Below are 20,086 nucleotides of genomic sequence, written 5' to 3'. Positions count from 1 at the left end.
AAAACTCATGGGTGTGCTTATATATGCACACATATGCTATTTTGGAAGTATTTTGGGTACAAAAATACATAGGGAAAAATTGGGTATCAACAGTGGCTTAGAGCAGTAAGAACAATTAAATAAGAGAATCAAAGTAAGAACAATTAAGCTAAGGGACAATTCTGATGAACAACAGGCAAAAAGTAGTGAGTATATTTTTTGCTCTGTGAAAAAGTGATTTACAAATGATTGGGTTCCCCTTTTTATAATAGGGGAATCCCAAATAAGGAATATTTCTATTTACAGTAGGGAATATTCTTATTACAGCTGTCTTAATCGCCTAGTACGGAGCTATACGATATTATTCCGGAATTTGCGCCATGATCTCAGGAACGTGGCAGGAATCTAGCTTGCTACGGTACAAATTCATAACACTATTTTTTTCGAGGTCGAGCACACTTGGCATCGGTATTTCTCGAACTTCTGTTTTCGGGCATTACGTTCTTTCCTCGATGTTGGCCCAAGTAAAGGTTAGTTTTGAAGACTGACAAAGGAACTCAGACATGAACCAGGTCCATCCAGTGGTCCATCCCTCAGGTTCACAAAAACGGGCAGATTCAAGCATGTGGGATGAACATGAAGGAGATAAGCTTAACTTGGTGCATTTAATATCTCCTGATCGAAAAGGTTGCATAATTGATAAGGAGAAGGAGTTCTTAATCAAAGAGAACACTATTCAAGATAGGGAAGGAGTTAGAAGTTGAAATCAACTAGAACTCTTCCACCAAGGAAGAGTTGCATCAGAATTCTAGTTATTTCTTCATCTACTAACTCTATAAATTGCAGGATGTTCTCACATTAAAGTGTTGCACAAAAACGCAGAAGTTAAACGTGAATTGGGAGCAAAATAGCAAGGCTTTTTGCAAGCAGTTCGTGTGTGATTCAAGTGTGCAAACCAGAAGCTACATGAACCAGATTGAAGAACCAACTCCATAAAGAGTTTTATGTGTCTTTCTTTATTTCTAGTTCAATTGTAGTAGGTGTTTCATATTGTACCTTTCAGCTTTATCTAGAAGCAATTGTAATAGGTATATTGAGTATTCAAGTTAGAGTTGACTTGAAGTTGTCGCAGCAGTTACAGGCTGGTTGCCACAACGGGATTAGAGTTAATCCTTGGGTTTACAAAGAGTTTTGTAAATGCTGTTTTAGCTCAGTGATTTTAGTGGAAGTTTGGGAAAATCCTACTGAGTAGTAGGTCGTGGTTTTTTCACCTTTTGAGCCAGGTGTTTTCCACGTAAAAATCTCTGTGTTCTTTATTTTTGTATTTATTATTCCGCAAATAGCAGTAGTTAGTATACCTAGAAGAACCAGGTTCTTCTAGTGCGAAAATTAGGTACCACACAAATCACCCCCCCTCTTGTGTGGTATTGACGTTTAGAACATCAATTGGTATCAGAGCAAGTTATCCTTGAAGAGGCTAACACCTTAGGAATAGATCAAGATGAGCGCACCACCTGGACACTGGGAAGGGCAATCCACTGATAGGCCTCCACTCTTTAATGGCCACTACTACTCTTGGTGGAAAAACAGGATGAGAGATCATATCATAGGAGAGGACTATGAACTCTGGGACATAGTCACTGATGGTCCTTTGGCAACTACAAAGAAGAATGAGGAAGGAGTGGATGTGCCAAAGACAAGAGCTGACTGCACTGCTGAAGATTTGAAGAAATGGGAAAAGAACGCAAAGGCCAAGAAATGGCTTGTGTGTGGACTTGGTCCAGACGAGTACAGTAGAATTCAAAGCTGTACCACTGCTAAGGAGATATGGGACACTTTACAAGTGGCTCATGAAGGAACTCCTCAAGTAAAGAGATCAAGAGGAACACTGCTATATTCTCAATATGAGAATTTCACCATGATGGAAGGAGAAACCATCCAGGAGATGTACGCAAGGTTCACAACACTAACAAATGAACTTAAATCTCTTGGAAGGGTTATTCTTGAAGAAGACAAAGTTGAGAAGATTTTGACAAGGGTTCTGCCAGTCTCTTGGGAAAGCAAAATCACAGCTATTCAGGAATCAAAGAACATTGCCACTCTTAAGTTGGATGAGCTAATTGGAAATCTCACTGCCTATGAACTTAGAAGGCAAACCATGAAGATGGATGCACCCAAGAAGGAAAGGAGCATGGCATTCAGAATCACTGAAGGTGCTGATCTAGAGGAGGATGAAATGACCATGATCACAAAGGAGTTCAAGAAGTACCTAATGAGAGGAAATGGTCCTTCAAGAAGTGGAAGCTACATCAAACCAAGGGTTCCTGAAAAACAAACCAATGAGGGGTGCTACAAGTGTGGGAAGACTGATCACCACATTAAAAATTGCCCTCAATGGGAAATTGAATGGAAGAAGGAAAGAGCTGAACGAAGGAACAAGAAAAAGGAACAGGTTCATCCCAAGAAGAACAAAGGATCAACAAAGGCTATGGTTGCTGTTTGGGGTGAAAGCTCAGATGATGACTCAGAAGATGAAGATGGAGATGAACAAGCACTTATGGCAATTGGAGAATCCGATGAGGAATCTGAGGTAAGTATAATTCATCTCAAAGACAAGATTAAGTTTTTGTCTAAAGAAAGTCTATCTGAATTACTCTAGATTTCATTAATGAATCTGAAGCTAAACAATAAAAAGAAACAACTGTCTAAGGAGTGTGTGATTCTGAAAGCTAAGTGCAAAAACCTGGAACTTAGGGCTAGTGAAAGTGAATGTAAAAATGCTGAGTTAAAGAACCAGGTTCATGAACTTGACACCACTGTCCTAGAGCTTAAATCTGAAAATCTAAAATTGAAATTAGGAACTGGTAAAAAGAAATCTGATCACACACAACTCACTTTAGAAGAAAATGTAGGAAAAATGAAAGATGAGTTGTACAAAAGAGATGAGCAGATAAGAGTCCTTAAGGAGGATCTAAACAAGGTTAAGCACGAGCTAGATAGAACCTGTAAATGGAATAGGTCCTCCGATGCACTTTCATGGCTACATGAACACCATAGTAGCAATAAGAGAGGACTTGGCTACGGGACCCCTGCACCTAAGTGGGATCCCAAAAGCAAGTACCTCACACTTCCTGAGAACAAAATTTGCACACAATGTGGTAAAACTGGTCACTATAAAAGTGAATGTATTGCAAAAGAAAAGGCTAGTCAAAAGAATAAAGAATTTGTTCAAGGGAAAAATAGGCTGCAGGTTGGGCTAAAAAGAATCCGATTCACCTTTTGCCTATAGAAAGGGACCCAAACTAGTTTGGGTTCCTAAGACTAACCCCTGATTTCCTTTTGTGGGTCCAAGTGAAGGGGAGCAGCCAAATATGGTACATGGATAGTGGTTGTTCAAAGCATATGACAGGAAGCAAGAATCAGTTCCTTTCACTTGAGGACCTCAAAGGAGGTAATGTCTCCTTTGGAAATGGGAAGAAATGTGAGATCATTAGGGTTGGAAAGGTAGGTAAGACTGATTCTCACTCTATTGAGAATGTCTACTTGATAGATGGCCTAAAGTACAGTCTAATTAGTGTATCACAATTATGTGATAGAGGTAACTTGGTAGCATTCACCTCTACCAAATGTTTTGTGATTAATCTTACCACTGATAAGATTGTTTTGCAGGGAAAAAGAGTAAAAAATACATACATTGTAGATTTATCCGCACTTCCAGAAAATGAACTCACTTGCTTAAGTGTGTTGGACAATGATCCCCTCCTTTGACACAAGAGACTTGGACATGCAAGTCTGAGTCAACTCAACAAATTAGTCTCCAAGGATCTGGTGATAGGGCTGCCTAACATCAAGTTCAAGGAAGACAAAGTTTGTGAGGCTTGTGCAAGGGGGAAGCAGGTAAGATCCTCTTTTAAATGCAAGAAAGTGGTAAGCACCACCAGAACGATGGAAATGGTCCATATGGATCTCTGTGGTCCAATGAGAACATTAAGCAGAGGTGGTAAAAGATATGTGATGGTGCTTGTTGATGATTACTCTAGGTTTACTTGGACATTGTTATTAACATCTAAAGATGAAACATTTGACATGTTTACTTCTTTTGTTAGAAAAACTCAGAAACAACTAGGTAATCAACTTGCATCAATGAGGTTTGATCATGGAACTGAATTTGAAAATGCTAAGTTTGCTGAATTTTTGCATGCTACATCATAAATAGTTGCATGACTAGACCTCTTGTTAAGAAGATTCCCTATGAGTCACTTAAAGGGAGAAAGCTAAATATATCCCATCTTAGGACATTTAGATGCAAGTGCTTTGTGCACAATAATGGCAAAGACTCCCTAGGTAAGTCTGATCCCAGAAGTGACGAGGGAGTATTCTTGGGATATTCTTCACATAGTAAAGCTTATAAGATATACAGTAAAACAACTATGTGTGTAGAAAAAAAATTGTATATGTTATTTTTTAAAATGACTAACATTCTTTCTGAGAGGCAGGAACAAGATAATGAAGAGATTGGGCTGATAAGAAATTTAAATTGTGAAACCATAGTCCAGCCTGAAGATGCATCACAGGAAGGAACAAGTGATGGAACAGGTCCTTCCACCCAGGGCAACATGACAGGGGGAACTGACTAGAGAGGAACTGATCCTCAAACCTCGAGGGAACCTGTCCATGAATCTATTCCTCAGTAACAAAACCAGGAAGGAACATCCAAAGAAATTGACACTCCTATTGCAACACCCACAAAATTGGATATAGATGAACCCGGTTCATCTGTTGATCAGAAGTTGTATAGGGGAATGATTGGTTCTCTTTTATATCTCACTACTAGCAGACCTGACATTGTGTGCAGTGTAGGTCTTTGTGCTCGATTTCAGGCAAATTCAAAGGAGTCCCACTTGACTAATGTAAAGAGAATATTGAGATACTTGAAATACACCACTGACCTTTCCCTTTGGTATCCAAAAGGTAGTAATTTTAATCTAGTGGGATATGCTGCCGCTGCTTATGCAGGTTTCCTAGTCACCTCAGGTATGACACACTTCCTTGTTCATGTCTTGTGTCATGGGCTACTAAAAAGCAAAATTTAGTGGCCTTATCTACTGCTGAAGCTAAGTATGCTGCTGCTGCTTCGTGATTGTGCTCAATTGTTGTGGATCAAGCAACAGTTGATGGATTTTGGTATTGAAGTTGGTTGCATCCCTATTTTCTGTGATAATACTGGTGCTATTAGTATGACTAAGAATCCGGTTCATCATAAGAGAACTAAGCACATAGATGTTAGACACCATTTTTTGAGGGACAACTATGAGAAAGGCTTGATCACTATGGAGTTTTGTGCTACTGACAAGCAAATTGCTGACATCTTCACAAAAGCCTTAGGTAGAGATCACTTTGAGAGGAACAGGTTGGAATTAGGGATGATTAAGATCACCTAAAAGGACCAGTTCAAGGTTAAACGAAAAAAATGAAAAAAATTGAAAAACAAATTTTGGTTAGAAAGTCAGTAAATTGTATAATTAGATTAAATCTTGCTCAGTCTCATACTTTCTATAGTATACTCTTGTGCCATGTTCTAAAATGACTCATTAATCTCTAATGATATTTTCTCTATTTTGGCAAATTTAGACTTACACAAGAGAATTTTCAGTGAAGAACCTGGTTCATCAAGATAACACGGTATGTTTTCTACACTCTGCATAATTTGAAATAACTATATTTGGATCATGAGCAGAGTCCTACCAAATACCATACTCCTTTTGGACTTATCCGTTACAAGTGAACCAGTCCCATTCAAAAGAGTCCCAACCGAATGGAAGTATCTAGATTCTAGGGATACACTCCAACGCTGAATTTCAGTTTGATTAAACTTCTAAGAGTCTGAAAAGCTGTAGTTACCCCATCAATTATTCTCCTGTATATTAATCAGCTTTGGTGTATTCCTTACTTCATCTCTCTCAAGCCGTCAAAAACACTCATTCTTTTTCCATCTTCCAAACACAATCTAATTCTCTTCTCTTCCATTCCCTAGCCCAGATATGTTGAACACCTCTGAAAATCCTTCATTACCACCACAGGAAGAAAGTAGGTCTTCCGAAACTGAACAGGTATCTTCTGATTCTAAAGTTTCTCGTGAGATAATTTCTAAAGTTGCTACAAATTTGGAGAATAGATTTGTAGGATGCATAGCAGGTGTTGAGACTACAGAATCTGGAGAAGTTGGTGGTAAAAATAAAAAGGAAAAGAAAAAGAGAGCAAGGGTGCTAGGAGTACTGTGAGGGGAAAGGGTACAAGAGTGGCTGATTCTTCACCCACTCCTGTTGGTCAAACAAAAGAAACTGAGGCAATGGTTGTTTGGGGAGAGGAATTTAGTGAAATAGAAGAGAGTGTGAGCAAAACAGGGGGAAGTGGGTCTGGCAAAGCTGCTGAGGGGTTGGTTCAACTTAAAAAAAATAAAATAGATGAACCTGTTCCATCTGAATAGGAAACCCTCTTGGACCTACTGATAGGGTTATCAATGGCACCAAAACTCATGCCATTACCTATGGTTTCATTCTCACAACTGTGCTTGCACATTTCAAGCACCTATGAAGAAGTGGGGTTAATACTCTGCTTGCTTGCGATTATGAAGTCAATGTCATTCTTAATGAACCTGGTTCATCTAAAAAGACACCTATCAATAGCAAAGTCAGAGTCTTGGTAGAGGAGAGTGAGGGAAAGGATATTGAGATAGCAAGGCTGAAGACACGATTGGTTGAGGTAGAATCTGAGAGAGATGTTCTTAGAACTGAACTTGCAAGGGAAAAGGAGAAGAATGATGGAATTCTTCAAGACATGCTGAAACTTCTCCAAGCAAATAACCCAGCCCCTACCTCTTTCAAGCCTTAAATCCTAACCTAGTGTAGATCAACCAGTGACCCAATTCGGGACTTTGTTTCTTTTGCTCATGTTTTCAGTATTTTTATTTCTTCTTATGCTTTATGGTAGAATCTTATCAATCATCAATGAAATTCACTGTCTTTTGCTCTAACTGTTTATTTATATTTCTTTGATGGTTAAAATTCTTAGCTTGATCTATGATGATTAATTCATGATTGCATTTGAAGTAGCCCCAATGGCCATGAGTAAGTTTTAAAATCTAGTTATCTCACATTTTTATGCAACTTTTCGATGATGCCAAAAGGGGGAAAAAAGGTTGTGCTTTAAACAAGTGATGTTTACACTTTGAACAGTGATGTGTATAACCTAATGTACCTGGTCCTTGATGATAAGTGATATAAAGGAAAAATATTTCTAACATTGTGTTGATGTTTGAGCTGAGTTCTGGCAGGGCCTAAGTGTATGAAAAGCACAGTGTTTGTCATCATCAAAAAGCGGGAATTTATTGGCCCAAGTAAAGGTTAGTTTTGAAGACTGACAAAGGAACTCAGACATGAACCAGGTCCATCCAGTGGTCCATCCCTCAGGTTCACAAAAACGGGCAGATTCAAGCATGTGGGATGAACGTGAAGGAGATAAGCTTAACTTGGTGCATTTAATATCTCCTGATCGAAAAGGTTGCATAATTGATAAGGAGAAGGAGTCCTTAATCAAAGAGAACACTATTCAAGATAGGGAAGGAGTTAGAAGTTGAAATCAACTAGAACTCTTCCACCAAGGAAGAGTTGCATCAGAACTCTAGTTATTTCTTCATCTACTAACTCTATAAATTGTAGGATGTTCTCACATTAAAGTGTTGCACAAAAAGGCAGAAGTTAAACGTGAACTGGGAGAAAAATAGCAAGGCTTTTTGCAAGCAGTTCGTGTGTGATTCAAGTGTGCAAACCAGAAGCTACATGAACCAGATTGAAGAACCAGCTCCATAAAGAGTTTTATGTGTCTTTCTTTATTTCTAGTTCGATTGTAATAGGTGTTTCATATTGTACCTTTCAGCTTTATCAAGAAGCAATTGTAATAGGTATATTGAGTATTCAAGTTAGAGTTGACTTGAAGTTGTCGCAGCAGTTAGAGGATGGTTGCCAGAACGGGATTAGAGTTAATCCTTAGGTTTACAAAGAGTTTTGTAAATGCTGTTTTGGCTCAGTGATTTTAGTGGAAGTTTGGGAAAATCCTACTGAGTAGTAGGTCGTGGTTTTTTCACCTTTTGAGCCAGGTGTTTTCCACGTAAAAATCTCTGTGTTCTTTATTTTTGTATTTATTATTCCGTAAACAGCAGTAGTTAGTATACCTAGAAGAACCAGGTTCTTCTAGTGTGAAAATTAGGTACCACACAAATCACCCCCCCTCTTGTGTGGTATTGACGTTTAGAACATCACTCGAGCTCGAGCCTGGTCCACCCGCTTCGAACTTGACCCCTCCCAGACTTAGACCTTGGGCGAAACCTCGAGCTTTTGTATCGAGGGCATATAATTTTGACCGTATACAATGAGACAATCCAAAAAAAAATCCACCACTTTTTAAAGAGTAATGAATGAAAGTCACGGGAGAGTAAGGAATATGTGGTGGTTTTGCCTAAATTTCCATCCACAATCATGACTTCCTGACACAACGTAACGGTGAGCGTTACCATTTTTCATCAATAGGGTAATCAAATTATTTGATGGTAAATTAGTTTCCTAAGATTTTAAATATATTTTACTTGTCATACTCATTGCATCAAATATTTAACAGAAATATTCTAACAATTTAATATACTGAGCCTATTAAGTTGGTACTTTACACTTTATTTTCTTCCGTTGATAAATGACAAATAATGTTGACTCGCCATTTGTTAGTAGAAATATCTTTCTTTCGTTAATTTTGTCCAGATAAAAAAATTCACAGTAAAGATTCTTAATGTAAATTTAAAGTTGTTTGGACAATGATAGGGACAATTCGCATTGCTATTTTAGTATTTATTATTATCCTTAATGAGACAACGCAACATAAGGATTGTTATTCAGAGGAAATAGAAGAATAAGATATAATACCTGAGGAAATTGTCAGAGAAGTGGAAAATTTTGAGAACAAGCCTAAGTCCAATCTGGATGAGACCGAGATAGTCAACTTGGGAGATTCTGAAACAGTCAAAGAATCTCGCATGAGCATTCACCTGTCACTATCAGAGAAAGAAGAGTACACCCGTTTCCTAAAAGAGTATGAAGATATTTTTGCATGGTCTTATGATGATATGACCGGTTTGAGCACGTTTATAGTGGCTCATAAACTACCTACGAATCCGATGTGTCCGCCTGTAAAGCAGAAATTCAGAAAGTTCAAGCCAGATATCAGTCTGAAAATAAAAGAGGAAGTCACCAAGCAGATCAAAGCTAAGGTTCTCAGAGTGGTCGAATATCCTACCTGGTTGGCTAACATCGTGCCAGTTCCAAGGAAGGATGGGAAGGTCAGAGTATGTGTCGACTGTTGGGATTTAAACGTAGCAAGTCCCAAAGATGATTTCTCGCTGCCCAGTATACACATACTGATCGATAACTATGCCAAGCATGAACTCCAATCCTTTGTGGATTGCTTCGCGGGATATCATCAGATCTGGATGGATGAAGAAGATGTGAAAAAGACAGCCTTTATTACGCCATGGGAGTGTAATTCTATAAATTGATGCCATTTGGCCTGAAGAATGCTGGAGCCACTTATATGAGAGCCATGACAACCATTTTCCACGACATGATACACAAGGAGATAGAAGTGTACATAGATGACGTCATCATCAAATCCAAGAAGGGTACATATCATATAGCGGATTTGAGAAAGTTCTTTGATCGGCTTCGAAGGTACAATTTGAAACCGAACCCCGCAAAATGTGCTTTTGGGGTCCCTACTGGGAAGTTGTTAGGATTCATCGTCAGCCGCCGAGGAATAGAGCTAGACCCCTCAAAGGTCAAAGCTATCCAGGATTTGCTACCGCCAAAGAAAAAGAAAGATGTGATGAGTTTCTTGGGGCGTCTCAATTACATCAACCGCTTTATAGCACAATCGACTGTGATCTGTGAGCGGATTTTCAAAATGTTAAAGAAGGATGCCGGAGCGAGTTGGACTATAGACTGCCTGAAAGCTTTTGACAAAAGCAAGGGATATTTGTCCATACCACTAGTCCTGGTTCCCACCAGAAATTGGGAGACCTCTGCTACTCTATTTGTCCATACTAGATGGGGCTTTCGGTTGTGTCTTGGGAAAACACGACGAGACGGGGGAAAAGAGCAGGCCATATACTATCTGAGTAAGAAGTTCACACCCTATGAAGCACGATATTCTTTGCTGGAACGCACCTGCTGCGCCTTGACATCGATAGCTCATAAGTTGAGGCACTACTTCTGTGCCTACACTACATATCTCATATCAAGGATGGATCCTCCTAAATACATTTTCCAGAAACCCATGCCTACAGGAAACTAGCAAAATGGCAGATACTATTGAGTGAAATTGATATTGTCTATGTAACTCAGAAAGCAGTCAAGGGACAAGCATTAGCAGATCATCTTGCAGAAAATCCTGTAGGAGAAGAATACGAACCACTGAAAATGTGTTTTCCCGATGAACAAGTGTCATTTGTAAGAGAAGATATCACCGAAACTTACAACGGTTGGAAAATGTTCTTCGATGGGGCCGCGGACTTCAAAAGAGTGGGTATTGGAACCGTTTTGGATAGGTCAGCATTACCCGGTATCCGCAAAAGTCATGTTTTCATGCACCAACAATATGGCAGAATACAAGGCTTGCATCTTGGGGCTCAATATGGCCAATGACATGAATATCTAGGAATTGCTGGTAATTGGTGATTCAGACCTTCTGGTACATCAGGTTTTAGGAGAGTGGGCTACAAAGAATACCAAAATATTACCATATCAATATCATGTGCAAGAGTTGATCAAGAGGTTCACAAAGATAGAGTTCAGACATGTCCCGAGAATCTAGAATGAGTTCGCAGACGCATTGGCCACTTTGTCCTCCATGATACAGAACCCCAACAAGAATTTCATCGACCCTATTCCAGTAAGAATCCATAATCGGCCAGCTTATTGCGCTCATGTTGAAGAAGAAACATATGGGAATCCGTAGTTCCATGATATCAAGGAATACTTGGCAAAAGGAGAATACACAGAGCATGCAAATCATACTCAGAAACGCACACTCCGAAGATTATCCAACCATTTCTTCCAAAGTGGAGGAATTCTATACAGAAGGACTCCAGACCTAGGATTATTACGGTACGTTGACGCCAAGGAAGCTTCCAACTGCTTGAAGAGATACATGCCAAAACTTGCGGACCACACATGAATGGTTTCATTTTAGCCAAGAAAATATTGAGAGCAGGATATTTTTGGATGACTATGGAAGCGGACTGCATCAGGTATGTCCAAAAGTGTCACCAATGTCAAATACATGCAAATATTATACAGGTACTACCAAATGAACTCAATACAACAAGTGCACCTTGGCCTTTTGCCTCTTGGGGAATGAATGTCATCGGTCCGATCTAGCCTGCCGCTTCGAACGGGAACAAGTTCATTTTAGTGGCCATAGACTACTTCACAAAATGGGTTGAGGCTGGATCTTACAAGGCTGTAACCAAGAAAGTCATCGCAAATTTTGTCAGGGATCATATTGTTTGCCGATTCAGGGTTCCAGAATCCATCATCACTGATAATGCCGCCAACCTCAATAGTGACTTAATGAAAGCCATGTGTGAAACCTTCAAAATCAAGCATAAGAATTCCACAGCATACATGCCTCAAATAAATAGAGCCGTGTAGTCCGCAAACAAGAATATCAAGAAAATATTGAGAAAAATGGTAGACAACCACAAGCAATGGCACGAGAAATTACCATTTGCCTTATTGGGGTACCACAGTCCGCACATCAACCGGGGCAACTCCATACTTGCTGGTCTACGGTACTAAAGCTGTGATTCCCGCCAAAGTCAAAATTCCTTCTTTAAGAATCATACAAGAAGCTGAACTCAGCGACACAGAATCGATACAAAGTCGCTATGAACAATTAGCTCTCATTTGCGGAAAGAGAATGAATGCGGTATGTCATGGTCAACTTTACCAGAACAGAATGTCCAGAGCTTTCAACAAAAGGTTCAGACCTAGACAGTTCACACCAGGGCAGCTGGTGCTAAAGTGGATCTTCCCGCATCAAGATGAAGCCAAAGGGAAATTTTCATCCAATTGGCAAAGGCCCTCTATGGTTCACAGAGTACTAACAGGAGGAACACCCATACTTGCAGAAATGGATGGAGAGATTTGGCCAAAACCCATCAATTCAGATGTAGTCAAAAGATATTATGTTTAGATTGTTTGCATTTCTTCATTTGATGTAACTGAACTACGCTTGACCTGATTCCCATTTAAGAGGGGATACGTAGGCAGCCTTGTGGGTTTGGTCACATCTTAATAAAATCTTCATTTTCCCCATGGTCAGAAACCGGGGTACAATTTTGAGGAGGACCCTCAAAATTCTGGAGCAAGTCAAGCTAATTTCATCATATGCAGAACGACCAACGAATCGCTTATTAAACTGGGGCAGAATTTTGAAGAGGACCCTCAAAATTCTAATGCAAGGAGGCCGCAATGTCTCTAAAAGTGTCACAGTTATTGGTTCATCTAATTTACTTGATATTGCATACTACTATGGTTTTAACTAACTACATTCATCAAATGCACGCATATTTTTTCTCGAAAACTTTACTTTCACAAACAACCAGATGCTACCTAGGATAACTTAAACAGGATTCCAATACAGGGCAAAAGTAGAGCCAAGCAAAGCAAAGCAAACAAACGATGGCACGAACCAATCTTCCCCGCAAAACTCATGATTTTTCTTTGGATGCAAGAATAAGGAATACCAGCAAATACACGCACACATCAAAAATCATAACGGAACGTTGCGCAAACATGTCTCCAGATAAGAAATACTCTACTATCACTTACTGTCTTTTCTTTGCATGAGGCTAAGCATTGCCTCCTTAATTGCATAAGGCTAAGCATGAGACTAAGCATTGTCTCCTATTTTGCATGAGGCTAAGCCCTGCCTCCTCAATTGCATAAGGCTAAGCATTTCCTTCCATTGCATGAGACTAAGCATTGTCTCCTAATTGCATGAGACTAAGCCCTATCTCCTATTTTGCATGAGGCCAAACATTGCCTCCCTAATTCCATGAGACTAAGCCCTGTCTCCTTTCCTTGCATGAGACTAAGAATTGTCTCCTATTTTTGCATGAGGCTAAGCCCTGCCTCCTCAATTGCATAAGGCTAAGCACTGCCTTCCATTGCATGAGACTAAGCCATGTATCCTTTAATTGCATGAGACTAAACCCTGTCGCCTATTTTGCATGAGGCTAAGCATTGCCTCCCTAATCGCATAAGGCTAAGCATTGCCTTCCTTTGCATGAGACCAAGCCCTATCTCCTATTTTGCATGAGGCTAAGCATTGCCTCCCTAATTGCATGAGACTAAGCCCTGTGTCCTTTCCTTGCATGAGACTAAGCATTGTCTCGTATTTTTGCATGAGACTAAGCACTGTCTCCTAATTGCATGAGACTAAGCACTGTTGATCACGCCCAACTATGCCTTATAAAAGGACATGCGGACGTTGCAAATATAATCTGAGTATTTATGCCTAGAGTCGAACCCACAGGGAATTAACCTATCAATTACTTTCGTTGGACTTACTAAATTCTACGGAATCAACTTCCCGAAACGTTGTAAATAACAGTTGATGGTATTACTAATAACTAAAACTACAAGTAAATAAACAGCTGAAAACTAACTATGCTTGAGTTGTAAACAATAATGAGAAGGTTCTAAGGTAGTGATTTCCCCTAATGATGGAATCCCTTCTGTTTATGCTTCATATAGATTCAACAAAACATCTCTATTAATCATGAGCACTCTTTTTACCGTAAATCTCTCCCGAGTAATCACGATAATTTACTAGACGTACTCTCCCGAGATACGCTAGCTGGCTTTGTTTATTACAGCTCACTTTAGATTGCACCCAAAGCTTCGTTATCCCTAATCCCACCTTTAAACCCGCAGTTATAGATCCCTATTATACTTTGGGAGTGATGTTGTTCAACAACTACCTAAATATGCACTCTCTCCCGAGTTATGCACACTAAATAGGCACAGCTAATTGAGGATCCTGTCAATTAACTACAACAAACACGTAGTTGAACAAATAGAGATTAAACTGGCAAACTATATTAACATAATCAAGAAGTTCATCCGTCAATAGGTTCCATCAAAACCCTAGACAAAGGATTTAGCTACTCATATTAGTGTTCATCACAATAATATTCAAATTCATCACAAATCGTAATAACAAAAGGAAGAAAAGAAGAACTCGTTGATGAATTATCCTCCTTGCCTCTCCTTTTTTTCCACTACACTATGAAAAACTTGATAATACATCCTTGGGCGAGCTTGACCTTCTATAGGTTAAGTGAATTTTCCCCTAGACATCCAAGTTTACCCCTGAAAATTTGTCTTCCGGAACTGGACTAGCGCGGGCGCGCTAAGGCCGCGCTAATGCCCGCGCTAGTGGGGTTTTATTCTGCCTCTAATGACTGAACTAGCGCGGGCGCGCTAAGGCCGCGTTAATGCCTGCGCTAGTGAGGTTTCCCTCTGCCATGCCGAACTTCATTCCCTTAATTCGCCCACTATTTCCAGTTCTTGCCTGGAACACCATCATAAGTCTTCATTTGGGTATTGCACTCCTGTGAAACACAATAGTCACCATTAGAGCCAATTTTTCATCATTTAACTATTTTATAACATTGAAACATGATAAAGCTGGGGTAAAAACAATCGCCAAATTATATAAATCTAGCCTATTATCAACACCCCACACCTATATCATTGCTAGTCCTCGAGCAATCCACCACACTCTATAGAGGTTCCTTCACTAAACATTCTTCTCTAACGCATCACACCAAGAACAAATCACATGAGTTACGCCTAGTAGTGAACAATCTTAGCCTCACAAGTCGAATCTCACGTGCCCTGCAATATTCATACTTTCTCAAGCTACTCTGCTCAAAAGTCAAGACTCGCCTCTCCTTCATGAATCACATGCCCTCATATTCACACAAGAGAGTAGTTCCATATACAATGATATTCAGAACAATTAGGAACTTTAAATGGACAAAATTCGCTCACTCTCAAAAGAAAATATTCACATGTCACAAAGATGCACCATAGGCTTGCCCGTAGTGTACTACTCTACTAATCGAGCCCACTCAGTCTAAGATCAATAGGACTTCACTTGGTTGTAATGTAGGCTAAGGGACGGGTAGGACATATTTAGATATAGTAACTAACCTCCCTAAGCACTTTTTAATACAATTACATTAACATTCAAGACCATATTTCTGTCAACCAAACATTCCACCACTTCTTCTTTTATTTACAACAACCCCATCCAATAGGTGCAATTATACAAACCACCACTTATCAACCGCTATCTTTATTTATAACTTTTTTTTCGTGGTGCTTCTTCTTTTATTCTTCAACATTCTGCACCTTTTCTCTATTTCAATGGTTCCACTCAAAAACCAAACCACCACCCCACACTTTAGTTTTTGCATATTTTCACTACTATTCAAGTGCTTATTGGGAGGTAAAAAGGGTTCAAACAACAGGCTATTCAAATAATTGGGTAAGGTTCGCAATGTGGTTGCCAAAGAAATAGGCTTATAGGCTCAACGGGGTTAACTAAGATGTGATGCATTCAGGTGGATTTACTTTATATGTCCGGCTCAACAAAGAAATGCCTATATCACTTCTAAGACTGAATGAAACTACTATTTCGCTTTGCAAACACACAAGGCAAGTTCTAGGCATCAAATGTAAATCATAGAATACAGTAAAACTCACACACACCTGGCACATGACTCATTCCAGATTGGCTTATCAAGACACTCTCTTCTGAGTATTCAAGTCAGTAACAAACATACAATTTTTAAGGCACTTTAGCAAGAATCAACTACTGAGAATAAGCGTTACACTCTAGTGTCTATTGTGTTCAGGTGTATCAACGCCAGAGGCTTTCCATTTTGAATTCAGCTCGTAGCTCATCAATCCTAATCTAAAAACTAAAAAGAAAGCAAAATGAACATAAACTACCTATACCTGGTTCAAGCTAAACCCTTGGAAAAGAACCGTGGCTCAAAGAAAAACTAAGGGGGAGTTACTACACTACCTAAAAAATAAAATAAAAAATCTTTTTGGCATTTTCTTTAGACTAACTTACCTTAAGAAAATTGTCTAAATGATCCGTCATCAGGAAGAGTCTTCATATTTCCATTTTTTTCTCGACTTAGTCCCTCAAGAACCCCGCCGAAAGAGATCCATCGTTGGGACAAGCCACTTACCTACTTTAAACTAATGAACTCGTACTCAATACCAAACAATCAAAGCAAAACACAATCAACATAAAATCAAATAGTCATTACATATATACAATGAAGTATCCCCCACCCTACACTTAAAATGAGGACATGTCCTCATGGCCAAGTAAAACAGAGTAAGGAAAAGGGAACTTCCCTGACAGCTTAATCCTTATCGGAGACAGAGCCGGCGTCTACATTGCACGCCCAACCCAAGGCACGGAGCCAACCCATAATCCTTTTTTCTGATTTCTTCTGTTGGGTTGCCATTTCATAAACTAAGACTACATTCTAATATACAAAGCAAATAGAAGGAAAAGAAACTAAACATGAAATTAGATAATTAAAAGCAAAATCAAAGGGAGGAATACATACCAGTAGAGGGGATGAGAGCGAAAGCGTAATGGGTGATGAACCGAAATATGGAGGGTTTTCGTGAAGGGGAGGAATGGTAATGTTGGGTATGGAGGAATGGGGAGTGAGGAATAGATGAGGAAGAAGAAGGGAGGGTTTAATTGGGGTAGTAGTGTGATAGGAGATGGAGAGTTTGGGAAATAAGAGGGGTGGGGAGGTTTGGTTAGGTTTTAGAATTAAAAGGGTTAGTGAAAAAAAAATAAAAAGAAAATCAAAAAAATAAAAAGAAAAGCGGAACTTACCTGATGTCGAGGGGACTAGCGCGGCCTTAGCACTGTCGTAGCACGGGCGCGCTAGTTTAAGTGCGTGAGGGCAGTAAATAACCTCACTAGCGCGGCCTTAGCACGAGAGTAGCGCGGGCGCGCTAGTGGCAAAAATATGAGGCAGTGAATAGCCTTACTAGCGCGGGCTTAGCGCGACCGTGCTAGTTGAAACCAAATTTGGGCAGTGCTTAACCTGACTAGCGCGGCCTTAGCGCTGGTGTAGCGCAGGCGCGCTAGTCCAGGCGTTCCCAATGCCGTCATTTTGTCTTCTTTCTTCGTGGAAGCTTTTGCCCATCCCCTTTTCTAGAACTCCTGCACATGTTAGTTTCTCCACTAAAAACACTATAAATGTTGGGTTGCCTCCCAACCAGCGCTTGATTTAACGTCGCGGTACGACGATTACAACAATTCAATGGGTTGCCTCCCATGCAACGCCTGATTTAACGTCGCGGGACGACGCAGATAAGCGCATTTAAGGTTCGCTCGACCTCTGAGGTTCCATCAGATTTATCTCAGACACTTCCTTTCACTCTTTCATGCCTATGTATAACTTCAATCTCTGCCCATTGACTCTAAATATGTGAGAGTCTTTCTCCGAGGCAACCTCCACAACTCCTGAAGGGAAAACTTCTACTACTCGAAATGGACCAGACCATCGTGACTTAAGCTTACCAGGGAACAACCGTAGTCTTGAATTATAGAGCAATACCATGTCCCCGAGTTTGAAATGTCGCTCAACAATGTTCTGGTCGTGCAACCTCTTCATTCTCTCCTTGTAAAACTTTGTGCTCTCGAAAGCAAGATGTCTGAACTCGTCGAGCTCATGCAATTCAGTGATTCTTGTCGTGCCTGCAGCCTCAATATCTAAGTTCAGCTGTTTCAATGCCCACCACGCTTTGTGTTCAAGTTCCACTGGCAAGTGGCGGGCCTTTCCAAACACCAACTTATATGGTGACATACCGATTGGTGTTTTGAAAGCACTTCTATAGGCCCAGAGTGCATCATCTAGCTTTTTTGCCCAATCAGTTCTTATGGCGTTCACAGTCTTGGTTAACACACTCTTTATCTCTCTGTTGGACACTTCAACCTGCCCACTAGTCTGCGCATGATAAGGAGTAGCCACCTTGTGGCGTACATCATACTTTGCAAGCAACTTCTCGAAGGCTCTATTACAGAAGTGAGTGCCTCCGTCACTGATAATTGCTCTTGGTGTCCCAAAGCGGGTGAATATGTTCTTCTTCAAAAATCCCACCACCACTCTTGCATCATTAGTGGGCAACGCTGCAGCTTCTACCCATTTGGACACATAATCCACAGCCACAAGTATGTATTTATTGCCATAGGAGCTGACGAAGGGACCCATGAAGTCAATACCCTAGACATCAAACACTTCCACCTCTTGAATCGGGTTCATGGGCATCTCATGGTGACGGGAAATGTTCCCGGTCCGCTGACATTCATTGCAGCCCTTCACCCATAGGTGTGCATCTTTAAACACTGTTGGCCAAAAGAATCCGGCCTCTAGCACTTTCGCAGCTGTCCTGACCCCTCCAAAATGTCCTCCATATGCCGATGCATGACAAGCCTGCAAAACAGAAGATTGTTCTATCTCGGGGACACAACTACGGATCATATTATCAACACATATTCTAAACAGATAAGGCTCGTCCAAATAATACATGCAGCAATCACGATAAAACTTTTTCCTTTGTACAGATGAAAGGTCATAGGGGACAATACCGCAGGCCAGGTAATTTGCAAAGTCTGCATACCATGGCGCTTCCTCAAGACTCGTAGCGAGCAGTTGCTCGTCTGGAAAGGTTTCCAGAATATCCTCAACCTCAACAGTATTTTCTGCTCCCTCAAGTCGTGACAAATGATCAGCGACTTGGTTTTCTGTGCCCTTATGGTCATGAATTTCAAGGTCGAATTCTTGCAGTAGCAACACCCAACGAATCAGGCGTGGCTTGGACTCCTTCTTCTCAATCAAGTACCTGAGAGCTGCATGATCAGTGTATACAATTACCTTGGAGCCAATCAGATGGGATCTGAACTTGTCGAAAGCAAACACCACAGCCAACATCTCCTTCTCAGTCACAGTATAGTTCAGCTGGGGTCCACTCATAGTTCTACTAGCATAGTAGATTGGATGCATCAGCTTGTCCTTCCTCTGTCCCAGCACTGCCCCCAGTGCGTAGTCACTGGCATCACACATGAGTTCAAATGGCTGCTCCCAGTCGGGGGCAACGATGATAGGTGCTGTGACCAGTCTCTTTTTCAGCTCCTCGAATGCTACCCTGCAATCATCAGAAAACAAGAAAGGGTGATCTTTTTCTAACAACTTACAGATAGGGTTGACAATTTTTGAGAAGTCTTTTATGAATCTCCGGTAGAAACTGGCATGCCCGAGGAAGCTCCTGATTGCTTTGACTGAAGTTGGAGGGGGCAACTTTGCTATCACATCTACTTTGGCACGATCCACCTCAATTCCTTTGCTTGACACCCGGTGTCCCAAGACTATGCCCTCTTGTACCATGAAGTGGCACTTCTCCCAATTCAGAACCAGGTTAGTCTCGATACACCATTTCAGCACACGAGTCAGATTTATCAGGCACTCATCAAATGAGTTCCCCATCACTGAGAAGTCATCCATGAACACCTCCATAATATCCTCTACTATGTCAGTGAATATGGCCATCATGCACCGTTGGAATATGGCGGGTGCGTTGCATAGGCCAAAGGGCATCCTCCGAAAGGCATAAATGCCATACGGGCAAGTGAAAGAGGTCTTCTCTCTGTCCTCTGGTGCAATGGAGATCTGATTGTAACCTGAGTACCCATCCAGAAAACAGAAATGTGACCTCCCTGCCAATCTGTCTAACATCTGATCAATGAAGGGAAGTGGGAAGTGGTCTTTCCGGGTGGCTAGATTTAACTTTCTATAATCCATGCGAATTCTCCAGCCCGTGACGGTTCTTGTAGAGATTAATTCATCGTTATCATTCTTAACTACCGTCATGCCACCCTTTTTAGGAAC

This window comes from Nicotiana attenuata, chromosome 9, assembly GCF_001879085.1.
Source record: "Nicotiana attenuata strain UT chromosome 9, NIATTr2, whole genome shotgun sequence".
Classification (NCBI taxonomy): domain Eukaryota; kingdom Viridiplantae; phylum Streptophyta; class Magnoliopsida; order Solanales; family Solanaceae; genus Nicotiana; species Nicotiana attenuata.
The sequence above is the reverse complement of the archived record's forward strand: the minus strand, read 5'-3'. Positions refer to the sequence as shown.